This window comes from Scyliorhinus torazame, chromosome 17, assembly GCF_047496885.1.
Source record: "Scyliorhinus torazame isolate Kashiwa2021f chromosome 17, sScyTor2.1, whole genome shotgun sequence".
Classification (NCBI taxonomy): Eukaryota; Metazoa; Chordata; class Chondrichthyes; order Carcharhiniformes; family Scyliorhinidae; genus Scyliorhinus; species Scyliorhinus torazame.
Window position 1 is genome coordinate 83,584,115 of NC_092723.1, and position 21,268 is coordinate 83,605,382.

Sequence of the window (21,268 nt, forward strand, 5' to 3'; positions counted from 1 at the left end):
CAGCTGGACACAAAGGTGGCCAACAGGATGAGGGAGGCGTTGGGTACGTTCCGCCCTCCCTTCTCCAGAGGTTTGTACATGGTGTCCCTTCGGACATGGTCCATCTTGGATCTCCAGATGAATTTGAAGATGGCCCTGGTGACTGCTGTGGCGTAGGGTCGGGTTATGGGCCAGACCAGCGCCACGTACAGTAGCACCGAGAGTGCCTCACACCTGATGACCAAGGTTTTGCCCGCAATGGAGAGGGAGCGTTGCTCCCACCAGCCCAGTTTCTGTCTTACCTTTGCTATGCGCTCCTCCCAGTTATTGGTGCACGCCCCAGCAGCTCCGAAACATATCCCCAGCACCTTCAGGTAATCTGACCTGACAGTGAAGGGGACAAAGGACCGGTCGGCCCAGTTCCCAAAGAACATGGCCTCGCTCTTGCCGCGATTTACCTTGGCTCCCGAGGCCAGTTCAAACTGGTCGCAGGTGGTTAAGAGCCTGCGTACAGACGCAGGATCCGAGCAGAAGACGGCAACGTCGTCCATGTACAGGGAGGCCTTGACTTGCATGCCTCCACTGCCTGGGATCGTCACTCCTCTTATACCCGGATCCTTCCTGATAGACTCGGCAAAATGTTCTATGCAGCACACAAAAAGGGCAGAGGAGAGAGGGCTGCCCTGCCTGACTCCGGATTTGATCTGGAACTTTTCTGATTCACACCCATTGATTGAGACTGCGCTATAGATGTTTGTGTAGAGCAGTTTGATCCAATTGCGAATTCCCTCCCCAAACCCCATTTTGGAGAGCACATCCATCATGTAGGTGTGCGATATTCTGTCAAAAGCCTTCTCCTGGTCAAGGCTGACGAGGCAAGTGTCCACCCCCCTGTCCTGCACGTAGGCGATCGTATCCCTGAGTAGTGCGAGGCTATCTGTGATCTTCCTGCCGGGTACAGCACAGGTCTGGTTAGGGTGGATCACCGACTCCAGAGCAGACCTGACCCGATTGGCGATGACCTTGGCTAGAATTTTGTACTCCACATTCAACAGTGAAATGGGTCGCCAATTTCGAATTTCTTCCCTTTCCCCCTTCTGCTTGTAGATGAGGGTGATGATGCCTTTCCTCATGGACTCTGACATGCTGCCTTCCAGAAGCATACTCTCGTACACTTCCAGCAGGTCTGGGCCCATCCAGTCCCACAGAGCCGAATACAACTCAACCGGTAAGCCGTCGCTTCCGGGAGTTTTACTCGTCTCGAAGGACTTGATGGCCTTTGTCAGCTCGTCCAGAGTTAGTGGTTTGTCCAGGTTTTCCAGCTCGCTGTCGCCTATGACCTCCGTGATAGTCGACAGGAAAGTCTGGGAAACAGTGCTGTCTGTTGGCTTCAGGTCATACAGTCCGGCATAAAAGGATTGGCTGATCCTCAGGATGTCAGACTGCGATGACTCTACAGAGCAATCTTCTTCCTTCAGGCTGCTGATCACAGAGGTCTCTCTGTGCACCTTTTGGAAGAAGAAGCGTGAGCACTTTTCGTCCTGCTCCACGGAGTGGACTCTGGAACGGAAGATAACCTTGGAGGCCTCCGAGGTGTAGAGCGAGACTTGCTGGCTCTTCACCTCTTGGAGATCCTCCTTGACATCCACCCCCATCGCCTGCAGCTGGAGCAAATTTTGCATACTTTTCTGGAGCCTGGACATGACCCCTCGTCTCTCTCTCACCTTTTGAACGCCCTTGAGGATGAAAAACCTCTTGATATTCCCCTTGATTGCTTCCCACCAGACATGTGAGGCCTCAAAGAGGGGTTTCACGGTTCTCCAACCTTTGTAATCCCTCCTGAGTTCCTCGAGGTTCTCAGGGGTCAGCAGTTTTACATTTAGCTTCCATGTCCCCCTGCCTACCCCATGGTCTTCCTGCAGGTGGCAGTCGGCCAGTAGGAGGCAGTGGTCAGAGAAGAACACCGGCCTTACGTCGGTGAACCTGACCGTGAAAGCTCGGGACACAAAAGAGAAGTCTATCCTGGAGCGGACGGACCCGCCTGGCCGTGACAGCAGGGTTGCTGCAGACGTCGAGCAGCTTGGCGTCTTTTACCGTTTCCATCAGGAGTCTGGACGTAGCGTCTAGTTTGGTGTCGGCTTTGCTGGATCGTCCAGCCGCATCGATGATGCAGTTGAAGTCACCACCCAGGATGACCGGCTTGGAGGTGGCCAACAGCAGTGGGAGTTGCTGAAGAACTGCCAGCCGCTCACTTTTTACGGCCGGGGCGTACACATTAATAAGTCTGAGAGGGGTGTTTTTGTATTTCACGTCTGCTACGAGGAGGCGCCCGCCCACCACCTCCTTAACGTCGGAGATGGTGAAGTTGCCTCCCCGCAGCAGAATACCCAGGCCGGAGGAGCGGCAGTCGTTTCCTCCTGACCAGATGGATGGCCCGTGGGACCACCAGCTCGACCAGCGCCTGTAGTTGCTGAGGTGCGGAATTCCGCACTCCTGCAGGAACAGTAGGTCAGCTTTTACATTTGCCAAATGGTTGAGTGTGGCTACACACCGCAAAGTATCTTTGATGCTTCGCACATTTATGGATGCAATTTTTAAACCCATTATAAAAAGATAGATTTACCAGTCTCAAGAGTCCAGAGTCTATACAGTTGGCTGGTCCAGCTGTTGAATGTTCCCCAGCATGCCGGTGGTGCTCGCAAACCTTAGCACAGTTGCAGGGCTGAGAAAACTGTTCTGGTCCGTACTGGCCCCGTGATTTGGATGCAGATGCATTGGGGGGGTGGTGTAGCCCTGGGGTTCGTCGTGGCAGTCAGTAGGTGTTGGGGTTGCAGGCCGGTCTTCACCTGGGTTGTTGCTGCTCGTTGCTATCGGGGGTTGGTCTGTGACCTTGTTTTCTTCCCGGTCGGTGGTCTGGGGGGTCTGTGCCTTCCGTTCCACGTTGGTGCTTTGCCTCTTTATCTGAGGCCGATTCTTGTCCTGTTTTCCCTCATCGGATGAGGTGTCGGCACTAAGTGCGCCGGCTGAGAGGTGTCGCTTTTTGCCGCTACCCCTCAGGGGGTTCTTCAGTTTGTTTTTTTGTTTCCTCTTTCGTTTGTCCCTGTTCACTGTTTCCCAGGGCTCTTTATTCTTTGTCCCATCCTCTTCCTCTTCCATTGAGTGTTCCTCATCAGATGGGGCTGGGGTTGGGTTGTCAGGAGGTGCTGGGGCCTCCTCTTTTTGTTGGGGGCCCTTCTGTTGCTTTTCCTCATTCTGAACCGTGGTGTCTTTTTCGGTGGAGGGTGTATGCACCTCCTCTCTAGTCGCCTTTTTGACTCCGCTGCTGATGATCTGTGCATATGTCGCCCCGCGTTTCGGGCAGGCCCTGTAAAGATGGCCGGCCTCCCCACACAGGTTGCAGCACTTGTCTTCCTTGCAGTCCTTAGTCATGTGTCCCTCCTGCCTGCAGTTCTTGCAGAAGGTCACACTGCAGTTTGCGGCAACATGCCCCGTTTTGCCACAGGTGTGGCATACTCGTGGCTGTCCCACGTAGTCGAGGTAGCCACGATTTACTCCAATAGCGAAATTGGAGGGGGGATGCAGGATGGCTCCGTTGCTGTCCGTTCTTAGGGTCACCTTGACCTGGTGCTCACTTGTCCAGATGCCGAAGGTGTCTTTCACTTGCACGCTGTCACTTTTCAGCTCAGCGTACCTGGCGAGGAACGTGAGCACATCAGACACAGGGACGTGGGGGTTGTACGTGTGCAGTGTAACAACCCGATTTCGCTGTGCCGGTAGCGTAAATTGAGGCTCCGCAGTCAGGATCGACAAGGGACTCTGGTTACCTTTTTCCTTGAGGACGTTCAAGAATTTGATGCACGCTGCGACGCTCTTGAAGGTGACATCAAAGAAACCATTCTTGGGGAAGTTTTGCAAGCAGAAGATCTCTGTTGCTTCAAACCCACAACACTCGAGCAGCACCCTCTTCACGAAGTGTTTCCGGTCCAAAGGTGACTCACCCTCCGTTTTCTTTACTGTGACTCGGACAGTGTTTCGCACTCCCCAGCCTGGTGGTCGGGATGCAGCTGCATCCATAGCTCGTACGTTGGGTGTGAAACTGTATCGGCGTTAGGCCTAAACCCGAGGCTTAGGCCAGCATGTAGATCCACCAATAGCAGCCAAGCTCCAAACGTTTCCTCTTTGACGACTTCAATCCCTCGGAGTTCTCCAATCCACGATCGACATGGAAATCCTCAGCTTCTCTCGATCAAATGAGTCTACACTTGATCTTAGCCAAAAGGCCGAGAAGCGGAGTAATCCACATTCAACAGTGAAATGATGTGGAGATGCCGGCGTTGGACTGGGGTGAGCACAGTACGAAGTCTTACAACACCAGGTTAAAGTCCAACAGGTTTGTTTCGATGTCACTAGCTTTCGGAGCGCTGCTCATTCCTCAGGTGAATGAAGAGGTATGCTCCAGAAACATATATATGGACAGATTCAAAGATGCCAGACAATGCTTGGAATGCGACCATTAGCAGGTGATTAAATCTTTACAGATCCAGAGATGGGGTAACCCCAGGTTTGAGAGGTGTGAATTGTGTCAAGCCAGGACAGTTGGTAGGATTTTGCAGTGAAATGGGTGGTAAATTTTGAATTTGTTTGCTTTCCCCCTTGTGCTTGTAAGATGAGGGTGATGATGCCTTTCGTCATCCTTCATCATACCGGGGCCAGGTAGAAGCTGAGTAGCAGCAGCCACTTGACGAAGCGTTTTGTTGTGTGATGAAAGAAATGTGAATAAAGTGTATATTTGTATGTGTTTGAGCTGTTTTTTGACTTTGAAATTCCCCATAAAGGGATGGTGTGCACCGTTCCTGGAGATACTGCAATACCAGGTCGATGCGTGGAGTGGACGGAGCAAGCCCCTATTCCATCTCCCTGCTCCAAAAATCAATTTAATATATGGTCCCCAGATAAGGGACGTATCAGATATTAAACTGATAAGAACAGATTTTTTTTTTTTTTTTTTTCAAAAAAATATACTTTATTCATAAAAATTTATCATGAGCATTACAGAAACATTTCAAATTGTCTTGACTGTACATTTCCGGCAGGGTTACATGTTGCCTTGACTTTCTTTCATTCACTTTTGATATTGTCGTACACATATCACTCTTTACATTACAATTCCTTCTTAAATATTTCCAGTGGCATGTTTGTTTTATACATTGGAGTGTTGGTTGCCCCGACCGAGGGGCTTTACACTGTTACCGGCCCCTCGGTGTACATTTGCTGGAAAGACTTTACACAGTGGTCTTTCCCCATTGCGCCTTGGCGGCAGCTGCCCCAAGCTTGAGTGCGTCCCTCAGCACCTAGTCCTGGACCTTGGAATGTGCCAGTCTGCAACACTCGGTCGAGGACAATTCTTTGCACTGGAAGATCAGCAAGTTTCGGGCAGACCAAAGAGCGTCTTTTACCGAGTTGATGACCTTCCAGCAGCAGTTGATATTTGTCTCGGTGTGTGTCCCTGGAAACAGTCCGTAGAGCACAGAGTCCTGTGTCACAGATCTGTTTGGGATAAACCTTGACAAATACCACTGCATCTCTCTCCAGACCTTCTTTGCAAAGGCACATTCCACAAGGAGGTGTGTGACCGTCTCATTTCCCCCACAGCCACTCCGAGGGCAGCGTGCATTGGTGCAGAGCCTTCGGGTGTGCATGAAGAATCTGACAGGGAGGGCCCTTCTCACCACCAGCCAAGCTAGGTCTTGGTGCTTGTTTGAAAGTTCTGGTGATGAGGCGTTCTGCCAGATGACTCTGGCAGTCTGCTCAGGGAACCATTCAACGTCCTCCACGGTCTCTTTTTCCCTGAGGGCCTCGAGGACATTACGTGCTGACCACTGCTTCATTGCCTTGTGGTCAAAGGTGTTTTCCTTCAAAAACTTTTCCACAAAGGACAGGTGGTACGGTACGGTCCAACTACTTGGAGCGTTCCGCGGCAATGAGGCCAGGCCCATCCTTCGCAACACCGGGGACAGGTAGAACCTCAGTATGTAGTGACACTTGGTGTTTGCAAACTGGGGGTCCACGCACAGCTTGATGCAGCTGGACACAAAGGTGGCCAACAGGATGAGGGAGGCGTTGGGTACGTTCCGCCCTCCCTTCTCCAGAGGTTTGTACATGGTGTCCCTTCGGACACGGTCCATCTTGGATCGCCAGATAAATTTGAAGATGGCCCGGGTGACTGCTGTGGCGTAAGGTCGGGTTATGGGCCAGACCTGCGCCACGTACAGTAGCACCGAGAGTACCTCACACCTGATGACCAGGGTTTTGCCCGCAATGGAGAGGGAGCGTTCCTCCCACCAGCCCAGTTTCTGTCTTACCTTTCCTATGCGCTCCTCCCAGTTTTTGGTGCACGCCCCAGCAGCTCCGAACCATATCCCCAGCACCTTCAGGTAATCTGACCTGACGGTGAAGGGGACAAAGGACCGGTCGGCCCAGTTCCCAAAGAACATGGCCTCGCTCTTGCCCCGGTTTACCTTGGCTCCCGAGGCCAGTTCAAACTGGTCGCAGGTGGTCAAGAGCCTGCGCACAGACGCAGGATCCGAGCAGAAGACGGCAACGTCGTCCATGTACAGGGAGGCCTTGACTTGCGTGCCTCCACTGCCTGGGATCGTCACTCCTCTTATACCCGGATCCCTCCTGATGGACTCGGCAAAAGGTTCTATGCAGCACACAAAAAGGGCAGAGGAGAGAGGGCAGCCCTGCCTGACTCCAGATCTGATCTGGAACTTTTCTGATTCCCACCCATTGATTGAGACTGCGCTATAGATGTTTGTGTAGAGCAGTTTGATCCAATTGCGAATTCCCTCCCCAAACCCCATTTTGGAGAGCACATCCATCATGTAGGTGTGCGATATTCTGTCAAAAGCCTTCTCCTGGTCAAGGCTGATGAGGCAAGTGTCCACCCCCCTGTCCTGCACGTAGGCGATCGTATCCCTGAGTAGCGCGAGGCTATCAGAGATCTTCCTGCCGGGTACAGCACAGGTCTGGTCAGGGTGGATCACCGACTCCAGAGCAGACCTGACCCGATTGGCGATGACCTTTGCTAGAATTTTGTAGTCCACATTCAACAGTGAAATGGGTCGCCAATTTCGAATTTCTTCCATTTCCCCCTTCTGCTTGTAGATGAGGGTGATGATGCCTTTCCTCATGGACTCTGACATGCTGCCTTCCAGAAGCATACTCTCGTACACTTCCAGCAGGTCTGGGCCCATCCAGTCCCACAGAGCCGAATACAACTCAACCGGTAAGCCGTCGCTTCCGGGAGTTTTACTCGTCTCAAAGGACTTGGCGGCCTTTGTCGGCTCGTCCAGAGTTAGTGGTTTGTCCAGGTTTTCCAGCTCGCTGTCGCCTATGACCTCCGTGATAGTCGACAGGAAGGTCTGGGAAACAGTGCTATCTGTTGGCTTCAGGTCATACAGTCTGGCATAAAAGGATTGGCTGATCCTCAGGATGTCAGACTGCGATGACTTTTCAGAGCCATCTTCTTCCTTCAGGCTGCTGATCACAGAGGTCTCTCTGTGCACCTTTTGGAAGAAGAAGCGTGAGCACTTTTCGTCCTGCTCCACGGAGCGGACTCTGGAACGGAAGATAACCTTGGAGGCCTCCGAGGTGTAGAGCGAGGCTTGCTGGCTCTTCACCTCTTGGAGATCCTCCTTGACATCCACCCCCATCGACTGCAGCTGGAGCAAATTATGCATACTTTTCTGGAGCCTGGACATGACCCCTCGTCTCTCTCTCACCTTTTGAACGCCCTTGAGGATGAAAAACCTCTTGATATTCCCCTTGATTGCTTCCCACCAGAGATGTGGGGCCTCAAAGAGGGGTTTCACGGTTCTCCAACCTTTGTAATCCCTCCTGAGTTCCTCGATGTTCTCAGTGGTCAGCAGTTTTACATTTAGCTTCCACGTCCCCCTGCCTACCCCCTGGCCTTCCTGCAGGTGGCAGTCGGCCAGTAGAAGGCAGTGGTCAGAGAAGAACACCGGCGTTACGTCGGTGGACCTGACCGTGAAAGCTCGGGACACAAAAAAGAAGTCTATCCTGGAGCGGACGGACCCGTCTGGCCGTGACCATGTGTATCTACGCTGCGCGCCGTCTGCAGGGTTGCTGCAGACGTCGAGCAGCTTGGCGTCTTTTACCGTTTCCATCAGGAGTCTGGACGTAGCGTCTAGTTTGCTGTCGGCTTTGCTGGATCGTCCAGCCGTATCGATGATGCAGTTGAAGTCACCACCCAGGATGACCGGCTTGGAGGTGGCCAACAGCAGTGGGAGTTGCTGAAGAACTGCCAGCCGCTCACTTTTTACGGCCGGGGCGTACACATTAATAAGTCTGAGAGGGGTGTTTTTGTATTTCACGTCTGCTACGAGGAGGCGCCCGCCCACCACCTCCTTAACGTCGGAGATGGTGAAGTTGCCTCCCCGCAGCAGAATACCCAGGCCGGAGGAGCGGCAGTCGTTTCCTCCTGACCAGATGGATGGCCCGTGGGACCACCAGCTCGACCAGCGCCTGTAGTTGCTGAGGTGCGGAATTCCGCACACCTGCAGGAACAGTAGGTCAGCTTTTACATTTGCCAAATAGTTGAGTGTGGCTACACACCGCGAAATATCTTTGATGCTTCGCACATTTATGGATGCAATTTTTAAACCCATTATAAAAAGATAGATTTACCCGTCTCAAGAGTCCAGAGTCTATACAGTTGGCTGTTCCAGCTGTTGAATGTTCCCCAGCATGCCGGTGGTGCTCGCAAACTTTAGCACAGTTGCAGGGCTGAGAAAACTGTTCTGGTCCGTACTGGCCCCGTGATTTTGATGCAGATGCATTGGGGGGGTGGTGTAGCCCTGGGGTTCGTCGTGGCAGTCAGTAGGTGTTGGGGTTGCAGGCCGGTCTTCACCTGGGTTGTTGCTGCTCGTTGCTATCGGGGGTTGGTCTGTGACCTTGTTTTCTTCCCGGTCGGTGGTCTGGGGGGTCTGTGCCTTCCGTTCCACGTTGGTGCTTTGCCTCTTTATCTGAGGCCGATTCTTGTCCTGTTTTCCCTCATCGGATGAGGTGTCGGCACTAAGTGCCCCGGCTGAGAGGTGTCGCTTTTTGCCACTACCCCTCAGGGGGTTCTTCAGTTTGTTTTTTTGTTTTCTCTTTCATTTGTACCTGTTCACGGTTTCCCAGGGCTCTTTATTCTTTGTCCCATCCTCTTCCTCTTCCATTGAGTGTTCCTCATCAGATGAGGCTGGGGTTGGTTTGTCAGGAGGTGCTGGGGTCTCCTCTTTTTGTTGGGGGCCCTCTGTTGCTTTTCCTCATTCTGAAGCGTGGTGTCTTTTTCGGTGGAGGGTGTATGCACCTCCTCTCTGGTCGCCTTTTTAACTCCGCTGCTGATGATTTGAGCGTATGTCGCCCCGCGTTTCGGGCAGGCCCTGTAAAGATGGCCGGCCTCCCCACACAGGTTGCAGCACTTGTCTTCCTTGCAGTCCTTAGTCATGTGTCCCTCCTGCCTGCAGTTTTTGCAGAAGGTCACACTGCAGTTTGCGGCAACATGCCCCGTTTTGCCACATGCGTGGCATACTCGTGGCTGTCCCACGTAGTAGAGGTAGCCACGATTTACTCCAATAGCGAAATTGGAGGGGGGATGCAGGATGGCTCCGTTGCTGTCCATTCTTAGGGTCACCTTGACCTGGTGCTCACTTGTCCAGATGCCGAAGGTGTCTTTCACTTGCACGCTGTCACTTTTCAGCTCAGCGTACCTGGCGAGGAACGTGAGCACATCAGACACAGGGACGTGGGGGTTGTACGTGTGCAGTGTAACAACCCGATTTCGCTGTGCCGGTAGCGTAAACAGAGGCTCCGCAGTCAGGATCGACAGGGGACTCTGGTTCCCTTTTTCCTTGAAGACGTTCAAGAATTTGATGCACGCTGCGACGCTCTTGAAGGTGACATCAAAGAAGCCATTCTTGGGGAAGTTTTGCAAGCAGAAGATCTCTGTTGCTTTAAACCCACAACACTCGAGCAGCACCCTCTTCACGAAGTGTTTCCGGTCCAAAGGTGACTCTCCCTCCGTTTTCTTTACTGTGACTCGGACAGTGTTTCGCACTCCCCAGCCTGGTGGTCGGGATGCAGCTGCATCCATAGCTCGTACGTTGGGTGTGAAACTGTATCGGCGTTAGGCCTAAACCCGAGGTTTAGGCCAGCATGTAGATCCACCAATAGCAGCCAAGCTCCAAACGTTTCCTCTTTGACGACTTCAATCCCTCCGAGTTCTCCAATCCACGATCGACATGGAAATCCTCAGCTTCTCTCGATCAAATGAGTCTACACTTGATCTTAGCCAAAAGGCCGAGAAGCGGAGTAATCCACATTCAACAGTGAAATGATGTGGAGATGCCGGCGTTGGACTGGGGTGAGCACAGTACGAAGTCTTACAACACCAGGTTAAAGTCCAACAGGTTTGTTTCGATGTCACTAGCTTTCGGAGCGCTGCTCCTTCCTCAGGTGAATGAAGAGGTATGCTCCAGAAACATATATATAGACAGATTCAAAGATGCCAGACAATGCTTGGAATGCGACCATTAGCAGGTGATTAAATCTTTACAGATCCAGAGATGGGGTAACCCCAGGTTTCATAGGTGTGAATTGTGTCAAGCCAGGACAGTTGGTAGGATTTTGCAGTGAAATGGGTGGTCAATTTTGAATTTGTTTGCTTTCCCCCTTGTGCTTGTAAGATGAGGCCTTTCGTCATCCTTCATCACACCCCGTAGAAGCTGAGTAGCAGCAGCCACTTGACGAAGCGTTTTGTTGTGTGATGAAAGAAATGTGAATAAAGTGTATATTTGTATGTGTTTGAGCTGTTTTTTGACTTTGAAATTCCCCATAAAGGGGTGGTGTGCACCGTTCCTGGAGATACTGCAATACCAGGTCGATGCGTGGAGTGGACGGAGCAAGCCCCTATTCCATCTCCCTGCTCCAAAAATCAATTTAATACATGGTCCCCAGATAAGGGACGTATCAGATATTAAACTGATAAGAACAGATTTTTTTTTTTTTTTTTTTTCAAAAAAATATACTTTATTCATAAAAATTTATCATGAGCATTACAGAAACATTTCAAATTGTCTTGACTGTACATTTCCGGCAGGGTTACATGTTGCCTTGACTTTCTTTCATTCACTTTTGATATTGTCGTACACATATCACTCTTTACATTACAATTCCTTCTTAAATATTTACAGTGGCATGTTTGTTTTATACATTGGAGTGTTGGTTGCCCCGACCGAGGGGCTTTACACTGTTACCGGCCCCTCGGTGTACATTTGCTGTAAAGACTTTACACAGTGGTCTTTCCCCATTGCGCCTTGGCGCCAGCTGCCCCAAGCTTGAGTGCGTCCCTCAGCACGTAGTCCTGGATCTTGGAATGTGCCAGTCTGCAACACTCGGTCGAGGACAATTCTTTGCACTGGAAGATCAGCAAGTTTCGGGCAGATCAAAGAGCGTCTTTTACCGAGTTGATGACCTTCCAGCAGCAGTTGATATTTGTCTCGGTGTGTGTCCCTGGAAACAGTCCGTAGAGCACAGAGTCCTGTGTCACAGATCTGTTTGGGATAAACCTTGACAAATACCACTGCATCTCTCTCCAGACCTTCTTTGCAAAGGCACATTCCACAAGGAGGTGTGTGACCGTCTCATTTCCCCCACAGCCACTCCGAGGGCAGCGTGCATTGGTGCAGAGCCTTCGGGTGTGCATGAAGAATCTGACAGGGAGGGCCCTTCTCACCACCAGCCAAGCTAGGTCTTGGTGCTTGTTTGAAAGTTCTGGTGATGAGGCGTTCTGCCAGATGACTCTGGCAGTCTGCTCAGGGAACCATCCAACGTCCTCCACGGTCTCTTTTTCCCTGAGGGCCTCGAGGACATTACGTGCTGACCACTGCTTCATTGCCTTGTGGTCAAAGGTGTTTTCCTTCAAAAACTTTTCCACAAAGGACAGGTGGTACGGTACGGTCCAACTACTTGGAGCGTTCCGCGGCAATGAGGCCAGGCCCATCCTTCGTAACACCGGGGACAGGTAGAACCTCAGTATGTAGTGACACTTGGTGTTTGCATACTGGGGGTCCACGCTCAGCTTGATGCAGCTGGACACAAAGGTGGCCAACAGGATGAGGGAGGCGTTGGGTACGTTCCGCCCTCCCTTCTCCAGAGGTTTGTACATGGTGTCCCTTCGGACACGGTCCATCTTGGATCGCCAGATAAATTTGAAGATGGCCCGGGTGACTGCTGTGGCGTAGGGTCGAGTTATGGGCCAGACCTGCGCCACGTACAGTAGCACCGAGAGTACCTCACACCTGATGACCAGGGTTTTGCCCGCAATGGAGAGGGAGCGTTGCTCCCACCAGCCCAGTTTCTGTCTTACCTTTCCTATGCGCTCCTCCCAGTTTTTGGTGCACGCCCCAGCAGCTCCGAACCATATCCCCAGCACCTTCAGGTAATCTGACCTGACAGTGAAGGGGACAAAGGACCGGTCGGCCCAGTTCCCAAAGAACATGGCCTCGCTCTTGCCACGGTTTACCTTGGCTCCAGAGGCCAGTTCAAACTGGTCGCAGGTGGTCAAGAGCCTGCGTACAGACGCAGGATCCGAGCAGAAGACGGCAATGTCGTCCATGTACAGGGAGGCCTTGACTTGCATGCCTCCACTGCCTGGGATCGTCACTCCTCTTATGCCCGGATCCCTCCTGATGGACTCGGCAAAAGGTTCTATGCAGCACACAAAAAGGGCAGAGGAGAGAGGGCAGCCCTGCCTGACTCCAGATCTGATCTGGAACTTTTCTGATTCCCACCCATTGATTGAGACTGCGCTATCGATGTTTGTGTAGAGCAGTTTGATCCAATTGCGAATTCCCTCCCCAAACCCCATTTTGGAGAGCACATCCATCATGTAGGTGTGCGATATTCTGTCAAAAGCCTTCTCCTGGTCAAGGCTGATGAGGCAAGTCTCCACCCCCCTGTCCTGCACGTAGGCGATCGTATCCCTGAGTAGCGCGAGGCTATCAGAGATCTTCCTGCCGGGTACAGCACAGGTCTGGTCAGGGTGGATCACCGACTCCAGAGCAGACCTGACCCGATTGGCGATGACCTTTGCTAGAATTTTGTAGTCCACATTCAACAGTGAAATGGGTCGCCAATTTCGAATTTCTTCCCTTTCCCCCTTCTGCTTGCAGATGAGGGTGATGATGCCTTTCCTCATGGACTCTGACATGCTGCCTTCCAGAAGCATACTCTCATACACTTCCAGCAGGTCTGGGCCCATCCAGTCCCACAGAGCCGAATACAACTCAACCGGTAAGCCGTCGCTTCCGGGAGTTTTACTCGTCTCGAAGGACTTGGCGGCCTTTGTCAGCTCGTCCAGAGTTAGTGGTTTGTCCAGGTTTTCCAGCTCGCTGTCGCCTATGACCTCCGTGATAGTCGACAGGAAGGTCTGGGAAACAGTGCTATCTGTTGGCTTCAGGTCGTACAGTCCGGCATAAAAGGATTGGCTGATCCTCAGGATGTCAGACTGCGATGACTTTTCAGAGCCATCTTCTTCCTTCAGGCTGCTGATCACAGAGGTCTCTCTGTGCACCTTTTGGAAGTAGAAGCGTGAGCACTTTTCGTCCTGCTCCACGGAGCGGACTCTGGAACGGAAGATAACCTTGGAGGCCTCCGAGGTGTAGAGCGAGGCTTGCTGGCTCTTCACCTCTTGGAGATCCTCCTTGACATCCACCCCCATCGACTGCAGCTGGAGCAAATTTTGCATACTTTTCTGGAGCCTGGACATGACCCCTCGTCTCTCTCTCACCTTTTGAACGCCCTTGAGGATGAAAAACCTCTTGATATTCCCCTTGATTGCTTCCCACCAGAGATGTGGGGCCTCAAAGAGGGGTTTCACGGTTCTGCAACCTTTGTAATCCCTCCTGAGTTCCTCGATGTTCTCAGGGGTCAGCAGTTTTACATTTAGCTTCCACGTCCCCCTGCCTACCCCCTGGGCTTCCTGCAGGTGGCAGTCGGCCAGTAGGAGGCAGTGGTCAGAGAAGAACACCGGCGTTACGTCGGTGGACCTGACCGTGAAAGCTCGGGACACAAAAAAGAAGTCTATCCTGGAGCGGACGGACCCGTCTGGCCGTGACCATGTGTATCTACGCTGCGCGCCGTCTGCAGGGTTGCTGCAGACGTCGAGCAGCTTGGCGTCTTTTACCGTTTCCATCAGGAGTCTGGACGTAGCGTCCAGTTTGCTGTCGGCTTTGCTGGATCGTCCAGCCGCATCGATGATGCAGTTGAAGTCACCACCCAGGATGACCGGCTTGGAGGTGGCCAACAGCAGTGGGAGTTGCTGAAGGACTGCCAGCCGCTCACTTTTTACGGCCGGGGCGTACACATTAATAAGTCTGAGAGGGGTGTTTTTGTATTTCACGTCTGCTACGAGGAGGCGCCCGCCCACCACCTCCTTAACGTCGGAGATGGTGAAGTTGCCTCCCCGCAGCAGAATACCCAGGCCGGAGGAGCGGCAGTCGTTTCCTCCTGACCAGATGGATGGCCCGTGGGACCACCAGCTCGACCAGCGCCTGTAGTTGCTGAGGTGCGGAATTCCGCACTCCTGCAGGAACAGTAGGTCAGCTTTTACATTTGCCAGATAGTTGAGTGTGGCTTCACACCGCGAAGTATCTTTGATGCTTCGCACATTTATGGATGCAATTTTTAAACCCATTATAAAAAGATAGATTTACCAGTCTCAAGAGTCCAGAGTCTATACAGTTGGCTGTTCCAGCTGTTGAATGTTCCCCAGCATGCCGGTGGTGCTCGCAAACTTTAGCACAGTTGCAGGGCTGAGAAAACTGTTCTGGTCCGTACTGGCCCCGTGATTTTGATGCAGATGCATTGGGGTGGTGGTGTAGCCCTGGGGTTCGTCGTGGCAGTCAGTAGGTGTTGGGGTTGCAGGCCGGTCTTCACCTGGGTTGTTGCTGCTCGTTGCTATCGGGGGTTGGTCTGTGACCTTGTTTTCTTCCCGGTCGGTGGTCTGGGGGGTCTGTGCCATCCGTTCCACGTCGGTGCTTTGCCTCTTTATTTGCGGCCGATTCTTGTCCTGTTTTCCCTCATCGGATGAGGTGTCGGCACTAAGTGCGCCGGCTGAGAGGTGTCGCTTTTTGCCACTACCCCTCAAGGGGTTCTTCAGTTTGTTTTTTTGTTTCCTCTTTCGTTTGTCCCTGTTCACGGTTTCCCAGGGCTCTTTATTCTTTGTCCCATCCTCTTCCTCTTCCATTGAGTGTTCCTCATCAGATGGGGCTGGGGTTGGGTTGTCAGGAGGTGCTGGGGCCTCCTCTTTTTGTTGGGGGCCCTTCTGTTGCTTTTCCTCATTCTGAACCGTGGTGTCTTTTTCGGTGGAGGGTGTATGCACCTCCTCTCTGGTCGCCTTTTTGACTCCGCTGCTGATGATCTGTGCTTATGTCGCCCCGCGTTTCGGGCAGGCCCTGTAAAGATGGCCGGCCTCCCCACACAGGTTGCAGCACTTGTCTTCCTTGCAGTCCTTAGTCATGTGTCCCTCCTGCCTGCAGTTCTTGCAGAAGGTCACACTGCAGTTTGCAGCAACATGCCCCGTTTTGCCACAGGTGTGGCATACTCGTGGCTGTCCCACGTAGTAGAGGTAGCCACGATTTACTCCAATAGCGAAATTGGAGGGGGGATGCAGGATGGCTCCGTTGCTGTCCGTTCTTAGGGTCACCTTGACCTGGTGCTCACTTGTCCAGATGCCGAAGGTGTCTTTCACTTGCACGCTGTCACTTTTTAGCTCAGCGTACCTGGCGAGGAACGTGAGCACATCAGACACAGGGACGTGGGGGTTGTACGTGTGCAGTGTAACAACCCGATTTCGCTGTGCCGGTAGCGTAAACAGAGGCTCCGCAGTCAGGATCGACAAGGGACTCTGGTTACCTTTTTCCTTGAAGACGTTCAAGAATTTGATGCACGCTGCGACGCTCTTGAAGGTGACATCAAAGAAACCATTCTTGGGGAAGTTTTGCAAGCAGAAGATCTCTGTTGCTATAAACCCACAACACTCGAGCAGCACCCTCTTCACGAAGTGTTTCCGGTCCAAAGGTGACTCTCCTTCCGTTTTCCTCACTGTGACTCGGACAGTGTTTCGCACTCCCCAGCCTGGTGGTCGGGATGCAGCTGCATCCATAGCTCGTACGTTGGGTGTGAAACTGTATCGGCGTTCGGCCTAAACCCGAGGTTTAAGCCAGCATGTAGATCCACCAATAGCAGCCAAGCTCCAAACGTTTCCTCTTTGTCGACTTCAATCCCTCCGAGTTCTCCAATCCACGATTGACATCGAAATCCTCAGCTTCCCTCGATCAAGTGAGACTACACTTGATCTTAGCCAAAAGGCCGAGAAGCGGAGTAATCCACATTCAACAGTGAAATGATGTGGAGATGCCGGCGTTGGACTGGGGTGAGCACAGTCCGAAGTCTTACAACACCAGGTTAAAGTCCAACAGGTTTGTTTCGATGTCACTAGCTTTCGGAGCGCTGCTTCTTCCTCAGGTGAATGAAGAGGTATGCTCCAGAAACATATATATAGACATATTCAAAGATGCCAGACAATGCTTGGAATGCAACCATTAGCAGGTGATTAAATCTTTACAGATCCAGAGATGGGGTAACCCCAGGTTTCATAGGTGTGAATTGTGTCAAGCCAGGACAGTTGGTAGGATTTTGCAGTGAAATGGGTGGTCAATTTTGAATTTGTTTGCTTTCCCCCTTGTGCTTGTAAGATGAGGCCTTTCGTCATCCTTCATCACACCCCGTAGAAGCTGAGTAGCAGCAGCCACTTGACGAAGCGTTTTGTTGTGTGATGAAAGAAATGTGAATAAAGTGTATATTTGTATGTGTTTGAGCTGTTTTTTGACTTTGAAATTCCCCATAAAGGGGTGGTGTGCACCGTTCCTGGAGATACTGCAATACCAGGTCGATGCGTGGAGTGGACGGAGCAAGCCCCTATTCCATCTCCCTGCTCCAAAAATCAATTTAATATATGGTCCCCAGATAAGGGACGTATCAGATATTAAACTGATAAGAACAGATTTTTTTTTTTTTTTTTTCCAAAAAAATATACTTTATTCATAAAAATTTATCATGAGCATTACAGAAACATTTCAAATTGTCTTGACTGTACATTTCCGGCAGGGTTACATGTTGCCTTGACTTTCTTTCATTCAATTTTGATATTGTCATACACATATCACTCTTTACATTACAATTCCTTCTTAAATATTTACAGTGGCATGTTTGTTTTATACATTGGAGTGTTGGTTGCCCAGACCGAGGGGCTTTACACTGTTACGCGCCCCTCGGTGTACATTTGCTGGAAAGACTTTACACAGTGGTCTTTCCCCATTGCGCCTTGGCGGCAGCTGCCCCAAGCTTGAGTGCGTCCCTCAGCACGTAGTCCTGGACCTTGGAATGAGCCAGTCTGCAACACTCGGTCGAGGACAATTCTTTGCACTGGAAGATCAGCAAGTTTCGGGCAGACCAAAGAGCGTCTTTTACCGAGTTGATGACCTTCCAGCAGCAGTTGATATTTGTCTCGGTGTGTGTCCCTGGAAACAGTCCGTAGAGCACAGAGTCCTGTGTCACAGATCTGTTTGGGATAAACCTTGACAAATACCACTGCATCTCTCTCCAGACCTTCTTTGCAAAGGCACATTCCACAAGGAGGTGTGTGACCGTCTCATTTCCCCCACAGCCACTCCGAGGGCAGCGTGCATTGGTGCAGAGCCTTCGGGTGTGCATGAAGAATCTGACAGGGAGGGCCCTTCTCACCACCAGCCAAGCTAGGTCTTGGTGCTTGTTTGAAAGTTCTGGTGATGAGGCGTTCTGCCAGATGACTCTCGCAGTCTGCTCAGGGAACCATCCAACGTCCTCCACGGTCTCCTTTTCCCTGAGGGCCTCGAGGACATTACGTGCTGACCACTGCTTCATTGCCTTGTGGTCAAAGGTGTTTTCCTTCAAAAACTTTTCCACAAAGGACAGGTGGTACGGTACGGTCCAACTACTTGGAGCGTTCCGCGGCAATGAGGCCAGGCCCATCCTTCGCAACACCGGGGACAGGTAGAACCTCAGTATGTAGTGACACTTGGTGTTTGCATACTGGGGGTCCACGCACAGCTTGATGCAGCTGGACACAAAGGTGGCCAACAGGATGAGGGAGGCGTTGGGTACGTTCCGCCCTCCCTTCTCCAGAGGTTTGTACATGGTGTCCCTTCGGACACGGTCCATCTTGGATCGCCAGATAAATTTGAAGATGGCCCGGGTGACTGCTGTGGCGTAGGGTCGGGTTATGGGCCAGACCTGCGCCACGTACAGTAGCACCGAGAGTACCTCACACCTGATGACCAGGGTTTTGCCCGCAATGGAGAGGGAGCGTTGCTCCCACCAGCCCAGTTTCTGTCTTACCTTTCCTATGCGCTCCTCCCAGTTTTTGGTGCACGCCCCAGCAGCTCCGAACCATATCCCCAGCACCTTCAGGTAATCTGACCTGACAGTGAAGGGGACAAAGGACCGGTCGGCCCAGTTCCCAAAGAACATGGCCTCGCTCTTGCCCCGGTTTACCTTGGCTCCAGAGGCCAGTTCAAACTGGTCGCAGGTGGTCAAGAGCCTGCGTACAGACGCAGGATCCGAGCAGAAGACGGCAACGTCGTCCATGTACAGGGAGGCCTTGACTTGCATGCCTCCACTGCCTGGGATCGTCACTCCTCTTATACCCGGATCCCTCCTGATGGACTCGGCAAAAGGTTCTATGCAGCACACAAAAAGGGCAGAGGAGAGAGGGCAGCCCTGCCTGACTCCAGATCTGATCTGGAACTTTTCTGATTCCCACCCATTGATTGAGACTGCGCTATAGATGTTTGTGTAGAGCAGTTTGATCCAATTGCGAATTCCCTCCCCAAACCCCATTTTGGAGAGCACATCCATCATGTAGGTGTGCGATATTCTGTCAAAAGCCTTCTCCTGGTCAAGGCTGATGAGGCAAGTGTCCACCCCCCTGTCCTGCACGTAGGCGATCGTATCCCTGAGTAGCGCGAGGCTATCAGAGATCTTCCTGCCGGGTACAGCACAGGTCTGGTCAGGGTGGATCACCGACTCCAGAGCAGACCTGACCCGATTGGCGATGACCTTTGCTAGAATTTTGTAGTCCACATTCAACAGTGAAATGGGTCGCCAATTTCGAATTTCTTCCCTTTCCCCCTTCTGTTTGTAGACGAGGGTGATGATGCCTTTCCTCATGGACTCTGACATGCTGCCTTCCAGAAGCATACTCTCGTACACTTCCAGCAGGTCTGGGCCCATCCAGTCCCACAGAGCCGAATACAACTCAACCGGTAAGCCGTCGCTTCCGGGGGTTTTACTCGTCTCGAAGGACTTGGCGGCCTTTGTCAGCTCGTCCAGAGTTAGTGGTTTGTCCAGGTTTTCCAGCTCGCTGTCGCCTATGACCTCCGTGATAGTCGACAGGAAGGTCTGGGAAACAGTGCTATCTGTTGGCTTCAGGTCATACAGTCCGGCATAAAAGGATTGGCTGATCCTCAGGATGTCAGACTGCGATGACTTTTCAGAGCCATCTTCTTCCTTCAGGCTGCTGATCACAGAGGTCTCTCTGTGCACCTTTTGGAAGAAGAAGCGTGAGCACTTTTCGTCCTGCTCCACGGAGCGGACTCTGGAACGGAAGATAACCTTGGAGGCCTCCGAGGTGTAGAGCGAGGCTTGCTGGCTCTTCACCTCTTGGAGATCCTCCTTGACATCCACCCCCATCGACTGCAGCTGGAGCAAATTTTGCATACTTTTCTGGAGCCTGGACATGACCCCTCGTCTCTCTCTTACCTTTTGAACGCCCTTGAGGATGAAAAACCTCTTGATATTCCCCTTGATTGCTTCCCACCAGAGATGTGGGGCCTCAAAGAGGGGTTTCACGGTTCTCCAACCTTTGTAATCCCTCCTGAGTTCCTCGATGTTCTCAGGGGTCAGCAGTTTTACATTTAGCTTCCATGTCCCCCTGCCTACCCCCTGGTCTTCCTGCAGGTGGCAGTCGGCCAGTAGGAGGCAGTGGTCAGAGAAGAACACCGGCGTTACGTCGGTGGACCTGACCGTGAAAGCTCGGGACACAAAAAAGAAGTCTATCCTGGAGCGGACGGACCCGTCTGGCCGTGACCATGTGTATCTACGCTGCGCGCCGTCTGCAGGGTTGCTGCAGACGTCGAGCAGCTTGGCGTCTTTTACCGTTTCCATCAGGAGTCTGGACGTAGCGTCCAGTTTGCTGTCGGCTTTGCTGGATCGTCCAGCCGCATCGATGATGCAGTTGAAGTCACCACCCAGGATGACCGGCTTGGAGGTGGCCAACAGCAGTGGGAGTTGCTGAAGGACTGCCAGCCGCTCACTTTTTACGGCCGGGGCGTACACATTTATAAGTCTGAGAGGGGTGTTTTTGTATTTCACGTCTGCTACGAGGAGGCGCCCGCCCACCACCTCCTTAACGTCGGAGATGGTGAAGTTGCCTCCCCGCAGCAGAATACCCAGGCCGGAGGAGCGGCAGTCGTTTCCTCCTGACCAGATGGATGGCCCGTGGGACCACCAGCTCGACCAGCGCCTGTAGTTGCTGAGGTGCGGGATTCCGCACTCCTGCAGGAACAGTAGGTCAGCTTTTACATTTGCCAAATAGTTGAGTGTGGCTACACACCGCGAAGTATCTTTGATGCTTCGCACATTTATGGATGCAATTTTTAAACCCATTATTAAAAGGTAGATTTACCAGTCTCAAGAGTCCAGAGTCTATACAGTTGGCTGTTCCAGCTGTTGGATGTTCCCCAGCATGCCGGTGGTGCTCGCAAACTTTAGCACAGTTGCAGGGCTGAGAAAGCTGTTCTGGTCCGTACTGGCCCCGTGATTTTGATGCAGATGCATTGGGGGGGTGATGTAGCCCTGGCGTTCGTCATGGCAGTCAGTAGGTGTTGGGGTTGCAGGCCGGTCTTCACCTGGGTTGTTGCTGCTCGTTACTATCGGGGGTTGGTCTGTGACCTTGTTTCCTTCCCGGTCGGTGGTCTGGGGGGTCTGTGCCTTCCGTTCCACGTTGGTGCTTTGCCTCTTTATTTGAGGCCGATTCTTGTCCTGTTTTCCCTCATCGGCTGAGGTGTCGGCGCTAAGTGCGCCGGCTGAGAGGTGTCGCTTTTTGCCACTACCCCTCGGGGGG

General features: G+C 52.3%; 3 non-coding genes across 3 annotated transcripts; all 3 read right to left on the reverse strand.

Moving 5' to 3' along the window:
* Positions 1–4,816: 4,816 nt before the first annotated feature.
* On the reverse strand, positions 4,817–4,999 carry LOC140394668 (U2 spliceosomal RNA). The gene has a single exon (XR_011935962.1). It is a non-coding gene; the product is annotated as a U2 spliceosomal RNA (small nuclear RNA).
* A 5,887-nt stretch (positions 5,000–10,886) lies between these two features.
* On the reverse strand, positions 10,887–11,070 carry LOC140394585 (U2 spliceosomal RNA). The gene has a single exon (XR_011935906.1). It is a non-coding gene; the product is annotated as a U2 spliceosomal RNA (small nuclear RNA).
* Positions 11,071–16,958: 5,888 nt separating this feature from the next.
* LOC140394685 (U2 spliceosomal RNA) lies at positions 16,959–17,141 on the reverse strand. Its single transcript, XR_011935968.1, has one exon. It is a non-coding gene; the product is annotated as a U2 spliceosomal RNA (small nuclear RNA).
* Positions 17,142–21,268: the final 4,127 nt, after the last annotated feature.